Raw genomic sequence first — 22248 nt, 5'->3', positions numbered from 1 at the left:
GTGGATAGATTGATCACTGATGGTACCTTGGGTATGCCTTGTGCTGATACACAAATCTGGTAAGGAGATGTAACCTAAATTCTTCCTTTAGAATATCTAGGCCTCCAATTGTCCTCCACAAAGGAAAAAACTTGTAAAGGACTCAAAATGCTATCTAACTATAAAGACTTTAAAATCAAAATGAGATAGCAAATGTGTCTACTGTTTGGGTAAAAGGGAAAGACAGTTTTCTGCTGGTCTCCCTTCTTAATTCCCTACCTTTTTTTTTTTTTTTTTTTTTAAGGCCGCACCTGCAGCATATGGAAATTCCCAAGCTAGGGGTGGAATCAGAGCTGCAGCTGAGACCTACACCGCATCTTGAGGCAATGTGGGATCCTTAACTCACTGAGCAAGAGCGAGGGATGGAAACTGCTGAGCCACAACAGGAAATCCCCTCCCTTGTTCTGAGACACTCTAGCATGGATTTTTTTCCCTCTCATCATTTAAAAAGAAAAAGTGACATTTTGAGTATGCTGAGACAATTCCTCAGAAATCATCCTTTTACTACCTAGACTTCCCAGGGGTTTGCCTCCCTCACCCTGGCATTTGCCCTCTTCACAGTCCACCATCATCTACCAACCCGACTTGCCTTAATGCCTCACCCCAGTTCGCTTTCACTCCTGTTTCCAAATATGAAATTCCCAGGCCCTTTGTTTTCTGATAGCCACCTAAGGACATTCCTTAGAGTCTGGACTCTGTAATGAAGCCCACAAAAAACTCTTGAGGCACAAAAGCATCCTTTTGTTCTTTTAGAACTCTTAGCACTTAATTTTCATTCTCTTATTTTTTTCCTCACCAGTTTTATTGGGAAATAATTGACATCCATCACTGTACAAGTTTTAGGTATACAGCAAGATGGTTCTACTTACAAATATTGTTACTGAAATAGTTTCACCTAACATCCATCTTCACATACAGATACAATAAAAAGAAAGAAGGAAAGGAAAAAGGAAAGAATGTTGTCTTTTTGTCATAAGAAGTCTTAGGATTTACTCTCTTAACAACTTTCCTATATATCATACAGCAGTGTTAACTGCAGTCATCATTTTGAACATTACATCCTATATTAATTTACCTTATGACCAGAAGTTATATCTTTTGGCTACCTTTCTCCATTTCCCCTGTCCCTCATCCTCTGCCTCCGGTAACCACAAGTCTGATCTTTTTCTGTGAGCTTGGTTTTGTTTTGATTTTGCTTTTGTTATTAGATTCCATGTAAGTGAGATCACACAGTATTTGTCTTTTTCTGTCTGATTTATTTTACTTAGCGAAATGCCTTCAAGGGCCATCCATATTGTCACAAATGGTAGGATTTCCTCATTTTTTTATGGTCGAACAATATTCTACAACATCTTTATCCATTCATCCATTAGTGGATACTTGGGTTGTCTCCATATCTTGACTATTGTAAATAGTGCTGCTGTGAATATGGTGGTACAGTTATCTTTTCAAGTTAGTGTTTTCAGTTCCTCTGGCTATCTTTCCAGAAATGTCCACTCTCTTCTTTTAATACCTCATTGTTTATAAGCAGGCATTCAAACTTGCCCCACTGAATAGTCTTGTTCCCCATCCCCACTTTATCCTCTTGCTCTCCTTCCATTTCAGAGCTGTCTCTAAGCTCACTAAGGCCAATTAACATGGTGAGCTTAACATAAAGCCACGTGTTCTCTGCTATGCCTGAATTTCCTTCACAGCGCTGGTTAATACAGCAGATAGGCCTAAATTCTCATGGAGTAATGTGAGTCTCATTTGCTACTGTGCCTACAAGGGGCATCTTATCTTTACCTGTCTAATGACTTTCTCTGCCCTTCCACTCCTGGGCCTGGAAACAGTTTGCATAGAACATGAATTACTCAGAGAACACCAGAGGCTCCCCAGAGAGGCCCTAGCTTAGACCTCAGCCCAGTAAAAAGAGATGAGTTAAGCACCCACGGAAGTTTACTACAGATGGTGAGGGAAAGGGATTCAAATGTAGCCAGAGAAGGAGGAAGTCTTAAACCATTTAAAGCTTCTAGGACTTTATCCTCCAAGTATGGAGCTAAATCTCTAGGGCAGTTTTGTGGGTTGACAAGTGATTAAAAGCTTGTAGAAAGAGGTGCGACCCTTTTTCTTAGGGTCCTTCATACCCAAGGACTCCTCAAAGATCCCTCCGCAACAAGGACCCCCCCTAGCTGCTTATGTTCTGTCAGCAAGCCTTGGCTTTCAAAATTCCACAAGGAGCCTCTCATCATTGGGACCCCTTTTGTGCTCTTGGACAAAGTCCCTTTAAGACAGCTCACATCTGGCTTTCTCTTCCTATGTTTTGTCAGTAGGAAATTCACAGATGTCCTTTGCCTGCGCATACTCTGGTGCAGGCCTTTTCTCACCAGCCATCTCTCCTGGCCCACCATGGACACATTCTGCAGGCCATGGCTCTTCACCCTGACAGGTCTCAAGTCTGAGTCAGGTTCATGTTAACTGCAGCAGACAGAGGTTAAGTGCCCAGGCCATTGGTTCCCTCAAAACTCTTTTCATGAGGTTTGAGGTGGAGAATAAATTTTCTCCAGAAAAAAGGCAGAGGCACAATCATATTTGCTGAACAGATTTCAAAACATGAGAGTAGAGAATGACTAGGAGCAGAAACAAGGTGTTGACCCTTCAGAAGCAATGGTCCTATTTTCCCCTATCTTACCAATTAGCACATGAGGCTCCAGAGGTGAAGTTACTGGCACAAGGCCACTGAGTGAGCAAGTGGCAAAGCCGGGATCAAATCTAGAACCCTCTGATTCTCCAACTTATGCTCATTATTGTCAGTGTGCTATGTGTATTAATTATCATTTACATAGCACTTATAAAAGTGAACCTTAGAAGACAGGTCTGGCATAAGAGAAGCAAAACGCCCGACAGCTCACTCTGCCATAGAGCACACTTCCACTCAAGTGGAAAGAAACAATTCTTAGTGTAGTGCCTTTAGGTGAAGTAATTAAAGTTGCTGGGTTTCCCCGTGGGACTGATACTTGTCCAGGTGTATGTATTACTGTGTTTTGTTAACAGATTGTCTACAGGCAGGCTTGCTTACTTTCAGTTTTTCTTATACCCTGTTATATTCAAATGTATTTGTCCTGTGCCTGCTTCTGGATCAAAAAATAAAAAATTCCCCCTTTCTTCTAGACCTTTTTTCAAAAAGGGGGAGAATGGTTGAGAACGATGGAGAAGGAATCAGAATAGAAAAAAGAAAAACAGAGGATTCATTTGGGGACATTCCAACCAAATGGAATTTTTTAATATAGTCTTTAGGCTGCTTAGGGAAACGTAAAGAATACAGATATTCAGGAGTTCCTGTAGTGGCTCAGCAGAAACGAACCCAACTAGTACACATAAGGATGTAGTTTTGATTCTTGGCCTTGCTCAGCAGGTTAAGGATCTAGCATTGCCGTGAGCTGTGGTATATATAGGTCACAGATGCAGCTGGATCTGGCATTGCTGTGGCTGCAGCTCCGATTCGACCCCTAGCCTGGGAACTTCCATATGCTGCAGGTACAGCCCTAAAAAAAAAAAAAAAAAAATACGGATATTGGGACTCCCTAAAGCAGCATTGACAATGGAATGATATTGCTAGCTAAATATGTACTTTTAGATTTTCTAGTAGCCACATTAAAAAGGTAAAAAGAAATAGGTGAAATTAATTTTAGTAATACTTTTGTTTAACCCAATATAACCAAAAAAATCAACATGTGGCCTACTTTTTAAAATGTATTGATGAGGTACTTTACATTCTTTTTTAATACTCAGTCTTGGAAATCTGATGTGCATTTCACACTTAAAGCACATCTTATTTCAGACCAGTCAAGATTCATGTGTTCAGACATGGCACATGGCCAGTGGCTACCATATTGGTCAGCTCAGTTCTGCCAGGATGCTTCGGTCCTAGTGAACCTATAACATATAGAATCTTAATAAAAATCACTGAGGAAGCAGATGAGTTTCCAAATGAAAAGAACAAAAAGTAATGAGAGGAGTAAAACAGGAGAAAGATGAAGGAAGAAAGAAGAAAAGACAACTTGGGAAGACAGTGGATACCCCAAAAGCTCTTGACAGAAGTGTTAGGGGACATGGACATGAAAAGAAAATTCTGGAGACTGAAAATCAAAGGATGAGATAAGAGAGTTTTGAGTTCCAAAGCTGAAAAATGACAAGGCTAAAGATTTAACCTCATTCACCAGCAAAGTGGTGTCGCCACATTTACAAAAAGAAGGATGGCTGGTTGATTTCTGGAGAGGGATCACCGCACACAAATGCAGGGCAATGTCAATTGGGGTCACATACTCAGCTTTTTCAGCACCAGAATCTTATTTTGTTCATTTACCCAGAGCTGTTCAAAGCCCCACAAGGCAGACAAATGCTAAACACACTCATGAGAGAGAGTTCAGTAGAAAATTCAACACACAGGAATAGTCCTTTCCAAGGACTGAAATAGGTATAGTGCCTTATCCAGATCACCCCCACCCCCACTCCCACCCTTGGCAAGTTTTCAAGTTTGTTGTAAAACCGAATTAGTAAGCATAAGTTTTTTTTGGTAAGCATAAAATTAAAATAAGTAAATTTAGATAATCTCTGGGGAATGTTCACTCCAATTGTCCCACAGTAGAACTCATCTCCCTTGTGACAGGAACAGGACACATGCCACACTTTGGCCCAGTGGTGCCTTAGGCAGGTTGTTACTGTCCAAAGCCTGATTCATTTACCCTTAAAGCAGAGGTTCCCGGCAGTCCACAACTGGGTTTTCTTAGATTGGTTGGTTTTGTGTTGGGCTTGCACAGTCACTTTCAGACTCTAGAAAAACCTGCCTGAACTGGGTCCGCATACTCCAGGGACACCAATCTGTAGGAGCCGAGACAGACCTGCCCTTTTAAGTGTGGCCTGTGGTCATAGCCCCAGCTGAGCAGCTCTCCTCAGAGGGTAGCTTGCTTGCCTGGTTCCTGCAGCTCATGAGTGAGACTGCTATTATATGGGGACCTCTGCCAAACAGGCCTGGCTTTAGACTGTCCTGCTAAGAGAGACACAGAAAGAGAGATTCATGTTCAATTACATGATTATTTGGTTACTGACTGTTAATTAGTCATGGATCCAGTCCTCATAGTTTGTTAGTTACAGATTATAGCTCATCCGTTATAAGATGTAAGACGGCTTACATCTGATGAAAGTGAATCTTATAAACCTATATTTATCAATTATGAAATATTTCAGTTCTCAGAGAATTCTTCTTCTTTTTTTTTTGTCTCTTTTTTTGCTATTTCTTGGGCCGCTCCCGCGGCATATGGAGGTTCCCAGGCTAGGGGTCGAATCGGAGCTGTAGCTGCCAGCCTACACCAGAGCCACAGCAACGCAGGATCCGAGCCGCATCTGCGACCTACATCACAGCTCACGGCAACGATGGATCATTAACCCACTGAGCAAGGGCAGGGACAGAACCGCAACCTCATGGTTCCTAGTCGGATTCGTTAACCACTGCGCCACGACGGGAACTCCGAGAATTCTTTCTTTTCCCAGTTCTAGACATGTCCTCTTGCATTTCCTTATATACCTTCTACAGTCACACAGAGCAAGAAAGCATGGAAAACAGATTCCATGGCAGAATCTGCATATTACTAAAATATCTTGGGAGTTCCCCTTGTGGCTCAGTGGAAATGAACCTGACAAAGATCCATAAGGACGTGGGTTCGATCCCTGGCCTCACTCAGTGGGTTAAGGATCTGGCGTTGCCATGAGCTGTGGTGTAGGTGGCAGATGTGGCTCAGACCTTGTGTTTTTGTGGCTGTGGTGTAGGCCAGCAGCTACAGCTCTGATTTGACCCCTAGCCTGGCAACTTCCTTATGCTGCAGGTATGGTCCTAAAAAACAAACAAAACACAATAATAATAAATGAAATAAAATGTCTTGACAGATTTAAATGATGAACTAAATTAACAGGATCAAATTTGATATAAGAATAAACTCTTCCCCTATCTACTGGACATATCAAAGACAGTTTGGTATCTACTGTTTGCTAAATCTAAAGTTTAAATTCAAAGCAATAAAAAGTAAATGCTGCCAACTTTTTGGTCTCAGTAGCATTTGGGGAATAGTCATGCACAAATCAATTACATGAATCCTTTATATAATAGCATTTTAAAATTAATATTGCTAAACCATCGGCCAACATTCTCACCACTGTGCCTTTTCACAAAGCTGTGAACAAACATTAAAATTTAGCAATTTGATTTTCATCTTCCTTCATTTCTTCTGCTCACCCTCTGGCAGAATTGCTGTCAATCAGCCAAAAAATGTCAGCAAGAATATAGAAGAAAAGAAGCAGCTTGCTTAGTCTTCCAACAGGAAAACCAGGGCTTGAGTAGTCTAGAACTGCCCACAAGCAATTAAAGTCAATGGCTCAGTCCACTACTCCTGCCTCCCCTGTGTACTTAAACTTGGTTAAACTTGGTCCTCCCCTCTTCTCCCTCTCTGCTTTCATCCTTACCTGCTAATCTCAATTCTTGTCCTCCTTTACAATTGACTCTGCTCTGCCTCTCCAGCCTCCATTTACTGATGCTCAAAAAGGACTTTTCTGTCTCCTCAAACTCAAGATTAATGTCTTCCTTGTTCATCACTCCATCCCTAGCTGGCTCCTGTTTCCTTCTTGCAGGCCAGGACCAGATGGCTGAGGTTCCAGTCAGGAGAGAAGGGAGAACTCCTCTTGGCTATGGTTGCAGTGTGTGGAGTTGCAAATGAAGATGGAAATGTGTCAAATTAGCAAGGAAGCTTGGAGGAGTTGGGAACTGTTGGTCAGGGGATTGGAAGTGGTGTGATAAGCGTGGGAGACCAGGGCATTTGGGTACCCCTTCAAATAGAGGGCAGACATTTCCCAACTTTTCCATGTAGAATTATTTTCTATCTTTATTCACATTTAAGGCTTAATGATTCTTTCTTGCCCAAATCACTCATATTCACCCAGTCCCCAATAATCCCTCAGCTACAGCTTTACTCCAAGCCCTGAACATTCCTTGCTTTGGATTATCCGTATAACCCAACATGGCTCCCTGCCCCAGTTACATCTCTTTTTGAAACCTAATGCACAAGGTTATCAGTTTAATTTTTCAAACATCCTTGTTTCATGATACCATTTCTTGTTAAAAAAAAAAAAAAAAAACCACTTTGCTAAATTCCTGCTACTTTAAATATAAAATTTAGACTTCTCAGTCTAAAAATCAAGGTTTTTTCCCATCATGTGCTGATAGGATGGGGGCTGGTGTGGGCTAAGTTTGGGAAGTCAGTTGAACTATGGTCCAGTGATGTTTTTATCTCTTCTCTAAAGTTGTAGAAGATTCCATTCCTGAGCAATGGAAGGACAGCAGGGGCATACACTAAATGTGGAGCTGTCTAAACCAGTATGACCAAAAAGACACTTTCAACTCCACAACCTCTTGTACTTAAATGAAATTGTGGATGCCCAGAGATGGGGTGTTGGAATGTTCTGATTCATTCTGGGACAAACCAATAGGTAGAGAGGAGCGAGAATAAGAAGGATTTTCATATCTGCACCACAGTGGACCATCACAGTCCTGGTGGAGCCTGAGTTCCTTATTCTTACAAGGAGCTACAGACAAGATTGATGGACGAAGCCAGAATCCCCCATTACCAGCTGCTGTGGCATTTCTGGGGAAAGTAATCATGAAACAAAAAATAGTCATATTTGCCACAGTAGACCCATAGTTGCTCCCACCTAATGATGAAAGAAGGAAGCAACAAGCCCCAGTGTCCCATTCACAACAAACCACATCCAGCCACGTCCAGGAAGCAAGAAGGTATGGCCAAATAGCCTGTGCTTCTTTGTCTCTAATTGGATGCAAAGGTCAGTTAAGTGGGCTCAGTTGCCAAGATCAGTGATCTGGGCCAGTTCATCTATAAATCTGTATGGAGACTTTCCTGGATCTGGACCTATAGCTCAGAGTATTTTAGAAACCCGAATAATCAGGTGGAATCAAATCACATACTGGCTCCATTCTCCCCACGAGGCCAAGCCAGTAAATCTTTGGCTGCATCCCTATGGGGAGACTTATGGTCAAAAAACTCCATTTTCTTAACACATATTTATTGAGTATCTACTAGGCACCAGGTACTCTACATGCTGGGGCTACAACAACGATATGACTGTAGATGGCATCTGCAGAGTAGAGAAGAGGTAGATAATCAAATAACCACGCAAACTAGTGTAAAATTGCGATGGTGACTGAGCTTCAAGGAGAAGGATATGAGTCCTGAGGTTCTAGAAGGGGGATATCCCATAGAAGCAATGCTTGAGCTGAAATCTAAAACTGAATAAGAATTAATTAGGCAAAAAGGAGGGAAAAGTATTTTAAGCAGGAACAGTATACACAAAGATCCTGTGGCTTGTAGGACTGAAAGAAGGCCTGTGCCTGGAGAGAGGAAAGAGAGGGAAGCCCAGGGTAAGGGGAGGATGGGGGGTAGAGAGGACCCGAGCATAGAGAACAGTGAAGGTTACCAAGAAGTTATATCTTTCTTCAATAGGAAACAGGAAGCTGTTTAATGATTTTAAGCAGGAGAGTGTCACAATCAGATTTATGTGGTAAAGTGATCGCTTTGTTGGCAACACTGAACACACATTGGAAGGGAAGTGATCAGTGTGGATGAGGGAGGACCAGTCAGTAGGTAATTGCAAGTCCAAGCAGGAAATGGTGGTTGCTTCTATCAGGCTGACAGTGGTAGTGGAGGAGATATGTGATCAGATTTGAGTGATATTGGAGGCATAAACTGACAGAATTTAGTTATGCTCAGATATGGAGGGTGAGACTGAAGTGGTAGCCCAGAATGATTCCTAGGTTTCTGGGTTGCCGAACGGGATCCATGGTGGTGTCAGTCACTGAGAAAGAGAAACTGGAAAGAGAACCGTTTCTGGTGTTGGGAGTTGGATGGTAGGTAGAACAAGAAGTTTTTTCTTTCTTTCTTTCCTTCTTTCTTTCTTTCTTTCTTTCTTTTTCTTTCTTTCTTTTTGTTTTCCTTTTTTTTTTGGTTTTGTTTTGTTTTTTGGTCTTTTTGAGCAGCACCTGCAGCAAATTCCCAGGCTAGGGGTTGAATCCGAGCCACAGCTGCTGGCCTAGGCCATGAGCTTTCCACTCACACTGCAGCCCAATCCTTCGCCCATTGGGAGGGGCCAGGGATCAAACCCGAATCCTCGTGGATACTAGTCGGGTTTGTTACCACTGAGTCACAACGGAAACCCCAGAACAAGAGTTTAATTTCAGATACAGTAATGCATATGAAGTCATGTGGCTGACACCTTGATTCCAGCCTCTTGAGAGGGTCTGAGCTAGAGGAGCTCACTCTACCACACCTGGATTCCTGACCCACAGACACTGTGAGATAATACATGTGTGTGGTTTTAAGTAGTTTGTGGTTTGGGGAGAATTTGTTACACAGCCATAGATAATTATACAGGTGACTTAAATGGATAAGTATTTTTATAAACATATGTTAAGTTGAAAATTAGATGTTATAGGTCAGAAGCACAGAAAAGTCTAGACTAAAGGTATAAACTTGATGTTCATGCACACTTAAAGAGAAAGTGAAATGAAGGAGAGATTATTGAAACATGTCTTGAGGATCTCCATAATGTACTGGCCAAGTAGAGATAGATGAGTTTGCAAAGGTGATAGAAAAGGAACATCTGCAGAGGTGGGAAGAAAGCCAGAAGAAACCTGAATTGTGTTTCCCCAAGGTAGGGAAGAGTCAAGTAAGAGCAATACTGAAATGCTGGTTTTAGTGGGAAAGTAGCTTACAATTCCAGCAAAGGTTATGGCTGGACTGGAAGACAGATAGATTGAGGCTGGAAGATACAGAAATGGGGACTGAAAATATAGTTTTCTACAGAATTTGGCCTCTGAAGACGAGAAGTGAGGTCATATAGTAACTGATTGTTATGATTATTATTTTTTTAATAAAAATATATAAAATAAAAATAGGAAATATTTAGGTGAGAGAAAAAGGAATATACAAGAAGGAAAAAAGAAAGAGTAGATAGTGTAAGATTCCTGGTAGGCAGAAGGGGATTCTCCTTAGATGGGAGGTAAATAGCTCTGCTATTAGGACGGGAAAGAAGGACCCACAGTATAGCTGCAGAAATGCTCACAAGGTTAAGAAAGTTTCTATGTGAGAACTCCCGCCTTCTCTCTAACATAATACAAGGAGGTATCTGCTTAGAGAAGGAAAGAAGGGAGATTGGAGACTTCAGTAAAGGAGAAAGATTTGAGACAGTCACTGTGGAAAATTGGAAAATGAGAGCTAGAACTGCAGTAAGTTTTTGCATCATGTGAAGACCCGTTTCAAGTTAATGACCTTGAACTTACAGTAGAATCAATCTGCTGCATTGGGTAATGCTCAGTGGCTTGGATGCAGGCACAGAGAAACAGACAGCGGGGTTCAGAAGCTTGGGCAAATGTACAGCAGAGGAACAAGTAGGTCTAGGGGAGTAGAGATGGAAGTAGAGAAACATTAGGCAGAGAGAGGATCATAAAATACTGCTCATGGGAGTCCCTGTTGTGGCTCAGTGGTAACAAACCTGACTAGTATCCATGAGGACTCAGGTTTTATCCCTGGCCTTGCTCATTGGGATGGGGATCTGGCATTGCCATGAGTTGTGGTGTAGGTTGCAGATGCAGCTCGGATCTGGTGCTGCGGTGGCTGTGACATCGCTGGCAGCTACGGCTCTGATTCAACCCATAGCCTGGGAACTTCCATGTACCATGGGTGCAACTCTAAAAAAAAAGAAGAAGAAGAAGAAGAAAGAAAAGAAAAAGTACTGCTCATGAAATCGCATCATAAAGGAAGCAAGGAGAGAGAGGAAAGTTGATGAACTGGGAGAGAGCAGAGGACAGACAGTGCCAAGGATGCTAAACAAGAGCTGGTGGGAAAGCCATTGAATAAACACCTGGAAGCAAGGGAAGTTACAGTTATCAGAGGAGTGTTCAAATTAGCATTTTTGGAGGAACAGAATTACAAGTAATGATAATATCCAGGGACTTTCCATGGGAGTGGGTGGCTCAGTGGAAAAAAGTCACTGCAGGTGAAAGGAAGGTGAGCACCTGAGTGGCCATGGTGCTGGACAGGCCACCCATCTGGACTTTGTCATTTTGCAGACTGATCAAGGCTTGAGGGTAGGGGGCAAGTAACTAGCTTGTCCCATGGAGTGGTGGGCTTGCTTTCCATTGCCAATGTAGAAAATGAATGAGAGGACTGCCTCCCCCACCCCAGTAGATGACAGCAACAGCAGAGGGTGAAGCCCAGAATATCTAAATGGCATGAGTGCAAAGAAGCAGGGTTTTAACGAAAGAGTAGAAATATAATGTTGAGAAGTAAGAGAGACACTGTGACAGACACTGCTTTTTCTCTGACTGATATCTTGATTCTTTTTCTTCCTTACTAACAAAATCCTGATATTGTTCTGGAGTGCAGTATGCCAGCAAGTATAAATTCCCTTCCTAGATTCCCTTGCATCAAAGGGTAGCCATGTGGCACACTTCTAGCCAATGGGACCTAAACCTAATTTCACTGGGGAATCTGAGAATGTTTTTGCTTTCCTGATGAAGGTACCAGCTCTTTACTCCTTCTTTCTTCATGCCTGGAATTCAGACATGATGGCCAGGCTGAAGCAGCCATGTTGTGAGTGAGAGATTGTAAATATGAGGAAAAGGCAAAGATAATCACAGAACTGTGAGTCTTTTTTTTTTTTTTTCTGTCTCTCTCTTTAGGGCCACACCCACCAGATCCAAGCCTCATCTGTGACCCACACCACAGCAGACGGCAGTGCCAGATCCTTAACCCACTGAGCAGGGCCAGGGATTGAACCCACGTCCCTACAGATACTAGTCAGGTTCGTTACCTCTGAGCCTCAATGGGAACTCCAGAGCTATGAGCCTTGATATCTTTTTTTGGCTATACCTGTGGCATGTGTAAGCTCTCAGGCCAGGGATCAAACCCACAGCATAGCAGTAACCTGAGCCACAGCAGTGATGACACCAGATCCTTCACCATAGGCTACCAGGGAACTCCTGTGAGTCTTACGACTGGTCACTAAACTAATACCAGCAGCCATCTACATTCAGATTTCTGATTATATGAAGAAATTTGAAACCCTAATTCATTAAGTAAGTGTTAGTCGAGTTTCTAGTATTTACAATAAATTAGGTAAGAAAATAGTAGATATATGAGAGGGCTGTAGGAGAAGTAATGCTTTCAGGGATGGGGACAGTTTCAGCAAGAGAGGAGGGAGGAGGGAAGGGAGAAGTGTAAAAGAAATTAGGCAGGTAGGGCAATTTGCTAGTCATGGAGAAAGGTTTCCAGAGGCCAAAGTGGAGGAGAAGAAGAAGGAGAGATGGCGTGGAAGCCTAGGACAGAAGGATGTACAAAGCTTCTTGAGAATGATGATCAAATGACTGTGTAGGCGTGGAGGTGGAGGTTACCCTTTAGACCTTGACCAGTGAAAACAGAAATGAGAGGCATGATGGATTTGATCTCCCAGACTCTTTGAGGGCAAAAGCATGTGTTACCTTCCTGGAGGGATCACCAGGTATGTGAGTGGTGCCATCATCTTTCCACATCCTCAGTTAGGCAAAGAAAGAGAAACGTCACCCTTTTAGCATCTCTAGAGAATCCACATGCAGGTTCAAAGCTGCGTAACGAAACCTGCAGATTTCTCTGGATTCCCTCCAATCTCTCCAGGGGCATGAATAGAAGCAGCCCTGGGGACTGTGGGCCACAGGGCCTGCCAGGACTGGATGGGAGAGGCATTTTGCTCTCTCCTCTGGTAATTGGCCCACAAGGGTGGTTATGTCCCTCAGGAGGCTGGTATTCCCCTCCCTGAGCCCTCAGAGTCCCAAAGCAGAGTGACAGCATGTGCCTGGCAGATCATCCACGTTGCTATGGCAACAGGCTTGCCCCTGGAGCCGTGGGTTCATGGCAAAATGATCAGGCCTATTTTAAAGGTTGCTGCTGTGTGTTTGCCCAGGATGCAGGCCAGGTGGGCGGACATGAAAGCCTGGAGCCAAGAATACTGAGGGTAGGAACTTAACCCAAATGGTCAAAAGTCTGAAGAGTCTGAGAATGAGTATAAGGTAAATCCAACAGAGCCTCAGTGGTCCAACAGAAGAAGCACGATTCAGTCACCAAGAGTAAGGGACATTCCCGTGGTGGATTTGAGAGGAGAAGGGGCTAGTAGTGAGGGTAAGGGAAGAAGCCATAGTCAAAGGGGCCGAGCAACTGTGATTCCTTTTCACTGGCTACTGGCTGCAGATGCATTGGCTGAGCTGCAATATTCAGGGACCCTGGGAGGACGGTGACTGCCCTCAACCCTGGTCAGCCATGGGCAGATGGCCTTTCATTTCAGACTTTCTGAAGACTGCATACCATTCTTTTCTTTTTCTTTTTCTTTTTAGGGCCACCTCAGCTATGGCATATGGAAGTTCCCAGGCTAGGGGTTGAATCAGAGCTGCAGCTACCGGCCTATATCACAGCCACAACAATGGCGGGGGGGGCGGGTTCTGAGCCATGTCTGCAACCTACACCACAGCTCATGGCAACCCCAGATCCTTAACCCACTGAGTGAGGCCAGGGATCAAACCCACAACTTCATGGATATTAGTTGGGTTCATTACTACTAAGCCACAATGGGAACTCCCTGCACACCATTCTTGCTCTGAGTTAGTGAAAACCAATTCTGATGGTGTTAGGACTCTAGCCTCACCTCCTGCCTCAATTCTTTTACCTGGATGGAGTTTTCAGCATCTCTCTGTGGGGCCATAAAACTGTAGATATCACCCTGGATATCTGGCCCATCTCTACCATGAGATCTGATTCATAGTTTGCAATATAGTGCTCAGCAAGGACTAGAAGCTAAAACTCTCTGGGCTGAGACCTAGCAGAATATAAGCTCCATAAGGGAAGGTCTTTGAGAGTTTATCACTATATTCCTAAAGCATAGCACTGAGCCTGTCACACAATAGGATCTTTTTTTTTTTTTTTTTTTTTTTGCCATTTCTTGGGCCACTCCCGGGGTATACAGAGGTTCCTAGGCTAGGGGTCAAATCGGAGCTGTAGTCGCCAGCCTACACCAGAGCCACAGCAACTCGAGATCTGAGCCACATCTGCGACCTACACCACAGCTCACAGCAATGCCGGATCCTTAACCCACTGAGAAGGCCAGGGATTGAACCTGCAACCTCATGGTTCCCAGTCAGACTCGTTAACCACTGAGCCATGATGGGAACTCCGGATCTTAGTAAATATTCACTGAATCATGGATCAGTGATAACCCAGCCCTCACCCACCTCCAGGTAACTTGGATGCTTCTGTGGGTACCTGCCATTGGCACAGTCCTCTTCTTCCAGAATGGATCCTCGTAGACCAAGACCTTTCATCCCCTTGTCACTGAGAGCACCTGTGAACAGAGATTCCCAGTGTTAGACACCTGCATAGATCTTTGAACACCAATGCCAATCTGGACTAGGACCAGATTTCAAATGTCCCTTTACCAGAAAGAAAAAGACAAATACCATATGATATCACCTATTTATGGAATCTAAAATATGGAACAGATGATCCTATATAAAAATAACAAACAGAAACAGCATGGCCAAGAAGAGCAGACTTGGGGTTCCCTGGGGGGCAGGGGAGAGGGAGTGGGAGGGATGGACATTTTGGGAGTTTTGGGGGATGCAAACTGTTATATTTGGAATGGATGGGCAATGGGATCCTACTGTACAGCACAGGGAAACGTGTATGATTGGGGCACTTTATTGAACATCAGAACTGGATGAAACATTGTAAATCAACTACACTTTAATAATAATTTTAAAAATGAAAAAAAAATCCCCTTTAGCTACTGCAGTGGTGGCGTCTGTATCCCTTTGTTAGTGACAATAGCAATTAGTCCCCTGACCTAGACCTGCTCCAACTCAGCCTACCTCCCCCTCTTCATCAGCTGAGGACTGGTCATCCATCACAAGGCCTGTGGAGTCTATGAGAGTTGTGGCCATATTGCAGATGACCTTGAAGTTCTCCTAGCTGCAACAGCCCTGGAGTAAAAATTAGGATTACAGTAATGTAATTTTACTCTGATTCACGATTGGAGAAAAACTGACTTTCACCTAATACATTATCTAAAATCAAATACTAAAATAGTGCATGTAGGACTTTTCCTGTGGCTCAGTCGGTTAAGAATCTGGCATCATTACTGTTGTGGCTCTGGTTTCTGCTGCAGTATGGGTTCAATTCCTGGCCTGGGAACTTCCGCATGCTGTAGCATGACCAAAAAAAAAAAAAAAAAATAGTGCGTATATATTTATATATTTATCTATATATATGTATACATCTCTATGTTGTATACTATTTGAAACTATAGATTTGTTAAACTCTTTAGATATTTGTTGAATTATTTTTTCGGGTTTTTTTGCCAGTATCTCCCATTGGAATACAATCTCCACAATGTCAGGAACTCTGTTTATTTTTTATACTACCTAAATAGCCGGTGTCCAGTAACTCTGGATGTTCTCAGAGTCGGTCTTCTGTGTACCTAGGAACCCAGTTCCCTGGCTGCCTTGTGGAATGTCCATTTTCCTCTTCACCTGCTCTATCTTTCTACCACCTCTGACATCCACCACTACTGCCAAGCCATGGGTGCTTCATTTGCTATCAAAATGCCCAGTGCCATCTCCAACTCATATCTGCCAAAACCACACTGCACCAAGTTTGTTCGTCAGGGGCCAAGCCTGCCCTACCACTGATCCTGATAACACAGCAGTGCAAATAGGCCTGGCTGGGTTCCCCACTTTAGGAGAAGACAATCTCTTTCCCCACCCTTTGTATTACCCACATCTATATGTTTGTTTGCTTGTTTTTTATAAAAATAACCCTTGATCTTTGCAGTCAGCCCCCTTGCCTAGAAATCTGGCCTGAGCCCACCTCAGTGACAGGCATAGTACTGTGCCTAGGCAATGACATTGGACCAAGCTTCCATGTGTTGTCTTTTTTCCACTGTCCAACTTTTAACAAGGCTCTCAATGTCTCTCCTTTCTCTCTGTCTTTTTTTTTTTTTTTTGGTCTTTTGTCTTTTTAGGGCCCCACCTGCAGCATATGAAAGTTCCTAGGCTAGGGGTTGAATTGGAGCTGTGGCTGCCATCCTATACCACAGCCACAGCAACACCAGATCTGAGCCACATCTGTGACTTACACCACAGCTCACAGCAACACTGGATCCTTAACCCACTGAGTGAAGTCGAGGGTTGAACCCTCATCCTCATGGATACTAGTTGGATTCCTAACCCACTGAACCACAACGGGAATTCCTCAATGTCTCTTCTTATACTCTCTAAGGCCCAAGGCCTCTACCACCACCTGTATCCCTGGCATGATCTGAAATGTCTGAATCCTCCTGCGGGCACAATTAGAGCAGCAGCTAGAATGGCCAAACATAAGCAGTTTGGATTTTATCCTGTGGGTGATGAGGAGCAAGTGAAGACTTTGGACTGTGAGGCTGTCTTGAAGAACCATTGCATTAGGGAGACGTATTTATTGTCATGTACAGAATGCGACATGATGGAGGACTCCAGGGTAACTTGGTCATTGTAATTTGTACCTCAAAGGTCCTGATTAATCAGAATTCTGCTCCCCACCCCTATCCCTGTGGGAGTCAATGGTTCCCTCTGAATATATGACTTTCTGGGCACCTGTTGGGATCAATTCATAGCTTCTCTGATTAGGTGGCATTATATGACCAGTTGTGGCCCAAGAATGGTAGTAAGAGGTGACAAGTGTAGTGAGAGATGACTCTGATTGCAGATGTGAGACCTTTCAGGAGTCTCTTTCCTTCTGGTGTGATGAGTGAACATGGCAGGGAACTATACAACTGTGAGTACGTGGTGGAGGTGGTGGTGGGAGATGATCACACTGGGGCCGTTGCTGTAACCATCCACTACATCTGGTGACCCCATGATGGTGGTATTCCATCAGCCTGGATTCTTGAGAGGTCTTGAGCAGCAGAGACCTCACCAGTGTCTTGTGAAAGACAAGGAAACTGAATGGGGTAGAACACTAGTTTAAAGCCACTGAATTCGGGGATCCTGACCAGAACTCAGCCTTGCCTATTCTGACCAAAACATCTCCTTCCCTCTTTCCTTCTCTGTTTTTCTTAACGAGTAATTGATGACTTCCAGTAGGCATTAAAACCTTCCTTTCTGGCCAGGAGTCTTTGAGGGCTCCAGAGCCAGGACAAATACTTTAAAAAAATCCCAAAGGTGGAGTTCCCATCATGGTGAAGTGGTAATGAATCCAACTAGGAACCATGAGGTTGCGGGTTCCATCAATGGCCTCGCTCAGTGGGTTAAGGATTGGTATTGCCATGACCTGTGGTGTAGGTCACAGAAGGAGCTCAGATCCTGAGTTGCTGTGGCTGTGGCACAGGCCAGCAGTTATAGTTCCGATTCGACCCCTAGCCTGGGAACCTCCATATGCTGCAGGTGCAGTCCTAAAAAGCCAATAAAACCCCAACCAACCAACCAAACAGAAAAAGACCTCAAAGGTGACACTTCAAACCAGACACAGTATAGGGCTACATCCACACCCGTGTAACCCCTGGAGGCTGGAATCATGCACCATCCATGTAAAGTGTACTAATTTCCTGTAAAGCACAAAAAGCCTCTAGAAATGTCTTCCAGCATGGCAGAGAAGGGGACATGCTTAATAAGCAGCCCAGTTTATTAGTCCAGCTTATTAGCTCCTCTTTCAGCATTCCAGGGCATTCCTGGACACGTCATAAAAGCACATGCACAGATTTCCCCTCCCTCTGGCTTGTATTTAACTTCTTTTCTCAGTGTGTTAAGCAGAGTTAGACACGGCATGGGCCTTAGGTCAGCTCAGGGGTCTATGGACATTGAGCCTTTCCTACTCCTTCTTTTTCTCTGTCTCTCTTCTCCCTCTTAGGCTCCCAGGACTTTGATTTAGAGGTTTGTGATGGAGAGATAGAAAGAAAGTCCACTTAGGCTGCCAGTTTTCTAGCAGAGCTCATTTTGATGTTGTCAACAAGTGTGGCAATTTGCACTGTTTCAACTGGAATTGTGTTGCCCAGATTCCCCTGCATACCTGAGTCCACCTGGATCTAAAGAGACACTGTGCAAGATTTAGAAGGTGGGAGTGAAGCATCCTTTGCATTCTGAGCATGCCTTGGCAGCAGCCACCCTATTGAGACCTTGTGTGGGAAGGCTCACAAGGTTGGCCTGGAGCCTCAGCCCCTCGCACAGCAACTTCAGCTGCCGCCCACCCCCCTTCACTCCTCTGACTCCTGAGTCAGGGGCTTGTTTGGCTCTGAGACAGGAACCAGCTGCTCCTGCAGGGCTCCTGTCATCAAATTTAGAGGTTTAGGGCCATCAGGAAACTAGTCGGTTTCCAGCTCATCCTGGCTTCCCCCACTCCACATCCAATTTCCCTTCCCTGAGGCCTGCCCTGCAGTTTCTGTCCTCAGCACAAGATGCAGAGCCAAAGGCCTCAGCACACACAGGTGACCCAGCTCCACTGCTAGGTCAGGTCAAGTCCTTTCCATAAATCCCTTACTAAGCAACACTCATTATGCTTCTGCTTCTCTGATCCAACCCTGACTGATGCACAAAGATACTGCTAAAAGGGCTTGATGATTGTTCTCTCTTAGTTTTCCCCATTTGCCCAGCCACCTCAGGAGTCACAGCAGGGGGGATGGGGATAATTAGCAAGTAGGCCCAGGCACTCTTGGGCCCTCACTGTAACTTCATCCACATTTATTCCAGTGCCCCTTGTCCATCAATAAAAATAGAAGTATCGAAGTCCTTAAAATGCCCTAATATCTTATGTTAACACAATACCCACAGGATACACAATGTCCAAAACACTGTATTAAAACTTAATGAAATAAGAACAGGGAGGAACACAGAAGCTAATCCAAGAGATGAGAAGACCACCTCCCCCACACGTGTTTTATCTCTTATTTATTAAATACTTAATATGTGTTAGGAAGTCAGTTATTAAATGAGGTAATAAAATTAGCTGATATTTGAGGGTTTCCTTTTTTTTTCTTTTCCTTTTTTTCCCAGGGCTGTACCTGTGGCATACGGAAGTTCCCAGGCCAGGGGTTCAATCAGAGCTGCAGCTGCCAGCCTACTCCACAGCTCACATCAATGCTGGATCCTTAACCCACTGAGTGAGGCCAGGGATTGAATCCACGTCCTCATGGACACTAGTCAGCCTCATTACCACTGAGCCACGACAGGAACTCTGAGGGTTTCCTTTATATGATGCAGTTTTCTAGGGTCAAAGCACTTAGAACAATACTTAAGTACTCAATACAAGTTACCTGTTCTTATTGTTCTCAGTGCTTTATGTGCCATATCATGTTTAATCTGCATCATGACCTGGTGAGGTGATGACCAGTAGCAGCGGTTGGTCCCCTCAACCCTTTGACCAGGTGGGCACATCAACGGCCCGACTGCAGGGAGGGAGGTTTGCTAAAGGTTTGCAGCTCTCCTTTTTCTCCAAAGACTTGTTTTCCATCAAGAGGAGCTGCTATAGGAGGTTACACTGCACACCAACCCTGGGTGACTTTCAGCAGCCAGTGACAAGGACACAGGGAGTAAAAATCTAGCCACATGCCTTAAGGTGGGACTAACTTTGTGGTTCAATTCTTGAGCTCCCTGGGGATCAGACTGAAGTAAGATCCCTGCTAAGACTGCACCCTGACTTGGCCCTGCCCTAGCCCACTGTCCTCCCTGCCTGGCCCCTGAGAGGACTGAGTAAGTCACAAGCCCCCGGAGTCTTTTCTCTGATTCTGCTGTGAGGGAATGTGCTATAGATATGCCACCTCCAGTGAGGAAACAGGGGAAGGGAGGCCAAGGAACTTTCCCAGGAAACATCCCAGTCCTCACAGAAAGTTGTACAAGCAGGATTTGAATCTGGGTAGCCTGACCCTATGCTCTTTGCTACTGTTTTTCATATGGAAAGCATTTGCTACGTGCCAATAAAATTTTGTCTCGACAAACATGACTTCTAGCCCCTTTGCTCAGATGCTGAGAACTGAAAGTCAATCAGATAAGATCTTTGTACTTCCAGGAGTTTATTAGCTCATGGAAGAGACAGTCACCAGTAGGAGGCAGTGATTATAAACATACACACACAGCCATGTGCAAGTACAAACACACACACTGATGGTCACAGATATAAACCTACACACACACAAATCCATCCAGACATATCTACATCCATGTGTGCACATATAAACACTCATATGCACACGTGAACCCATACGACGACATTAAAATGGAATTCCCTATAACTGCTAAAAAAGAAGGTACCCAGCTGTATGTTCTAAGTATATTTAATTTAATTTAATTTATTAATTTATTTTTTTGTCTTTTGTCTTTTCAGGGCCCCACCCGCGGCATATGGAGGTTCCCAGGCTAGAGGTCCAATCAGAGCTACAGCTTCTGGCCTACACCACAGCCACAACAACACCAGATCTGAGCCTCATCTTTGACCTACACCACAGCTCATGGCAATGCCAGATCCTTAACCCACTGAGCGAGGCCAGGGATCAAACCCACAACCTCATTGTTCCTAGTCAGATTCGTTTACGCTGCACCACGATAGGAACTCCATAAGTATATTTTAAATGGAAGAAGATACTTAGATATTTTAACCATATATACATATTTCTTTTTTTCATGTCAGAGGAATTATTTTTTGTTTTATTCTTTCTTTCTGTTTCTATATAGCAGGAAGTTTAAAAGCATGGAAATACATAAAACCTGATATCTATTAATATTTTGAAAAGGACATTTATATATCTCAGGAAATAATAATAATGGTGCATGTGTGTGGCTAACCTGTAGTCTGATGAACAGAAAAGAATCCTAAATTGCAGGTCCTTTAAGGAAGTAAAAATATGAACGATAAATCTGTAGACAGTCATTTGTCTTCATGTTATTAAGTTATGGTTTCTCATTACTGAATTTCCACAGAGTCAGTGTTCTAAGGTCTCCCTTCTAACCTCACAGAGCTGCTGTTTGTCCTCCTGATTCTGCCCCATCTGCTGATGGTCACAATGTTGGGCCCCAGGGGCCTGAACTGAGGTGAAATGAACACTAGACCTGGAGCCTTGGGTTTGAATTACTACATTATAATTTACTAACCATGACCTCAGGCAACTCATTTAACCTCTTTGAACTTCAGCTGTCTCATCTGTTTAAATGGAGAAAATAATTTCTACTTCACGGGATTTTTGTGAAGATTAAACAGAGTAACATTGGGTGGTACCTTAGCTCAGCGCCTGAGAAGATGAAAATAAAGGAATGGATAAGTTCATACATAGCTAATAAATGCAAGGGCTGATTAATGTAAGAGTCCCTGACAGGTCACAGGACTCAGCAAGCGCACAATGTGGAAAACAGCCAATGAAAAGGAACCATAGACACTTCTTCACTAGATCGACCAATTAACATTCTGACACGTTTGATGTATATTATTATTATTATTATTATTATTATTGGCGGTAGCAGCAGCAGCAGCAGTTTTGGGCAGAAACGTTTGAGAATAAACTGCAGTCTTTATGACTCTTTACTCTTAAATTCATTAGTATGTGTCCTCTTTTTTGTCTTTCTCTCTTTTTAGAGCCACACCCATGGCATATGGAGGTTCCCAGGCTAGGGGGTCCATTCAGAGCTGTAGCTACTGGCCTACACCACAGCCGAAGCAACTCTGGATCTGAGCCATGTCTGCAATCTACACCACAGCTCACGGCAACGCTGGATCCTTAACCCACTGAGTGAGGCCAGGGATGGAACCTGCATCCTCATGGATGCCAGTCAGTTTTGTTAACTGCTGAGCCATGACAGGAACTCCAAGACTTTTTTTTTTTTTTTTTAGTGGCCAAACCTGTGCCATATGAAAGTTCCCAGGCAAAGGACTGAATCCTATTGAATCCGAGCAACAGCTGCGACCTATGCCACAGATGTGGCAATGCTGGATCCTTTAACCCACTGTGCTGGGCATGGGTTCAAACCTGTGCCTCTGCAGCAACCTGAGCCACTGCAGTTGGATTCTTAACTCACTGTGCCACAGAGGGAACTCTGAAAAAATATTCTTTTCCAAAGTAAAATGATCAGTGTTA

The sequence above is a fragment of the Phacochoerus africanus genome, chromosome 1, assembly GCF_016906955.1.
Source record: "Phacochoerus africanus isolate WHEZ1 chromosome 1, ROS_Pafr_v1, whole genome shotgun sequence".
NCBI lineage: Eukaryota > Metazoa > Chordata > Mammalia > Artiodactyla > Suidae > Phacochoerus > Phacochoerus africanus.
This window is presented reverse-complemented; position numbering follows the sequence as displayed.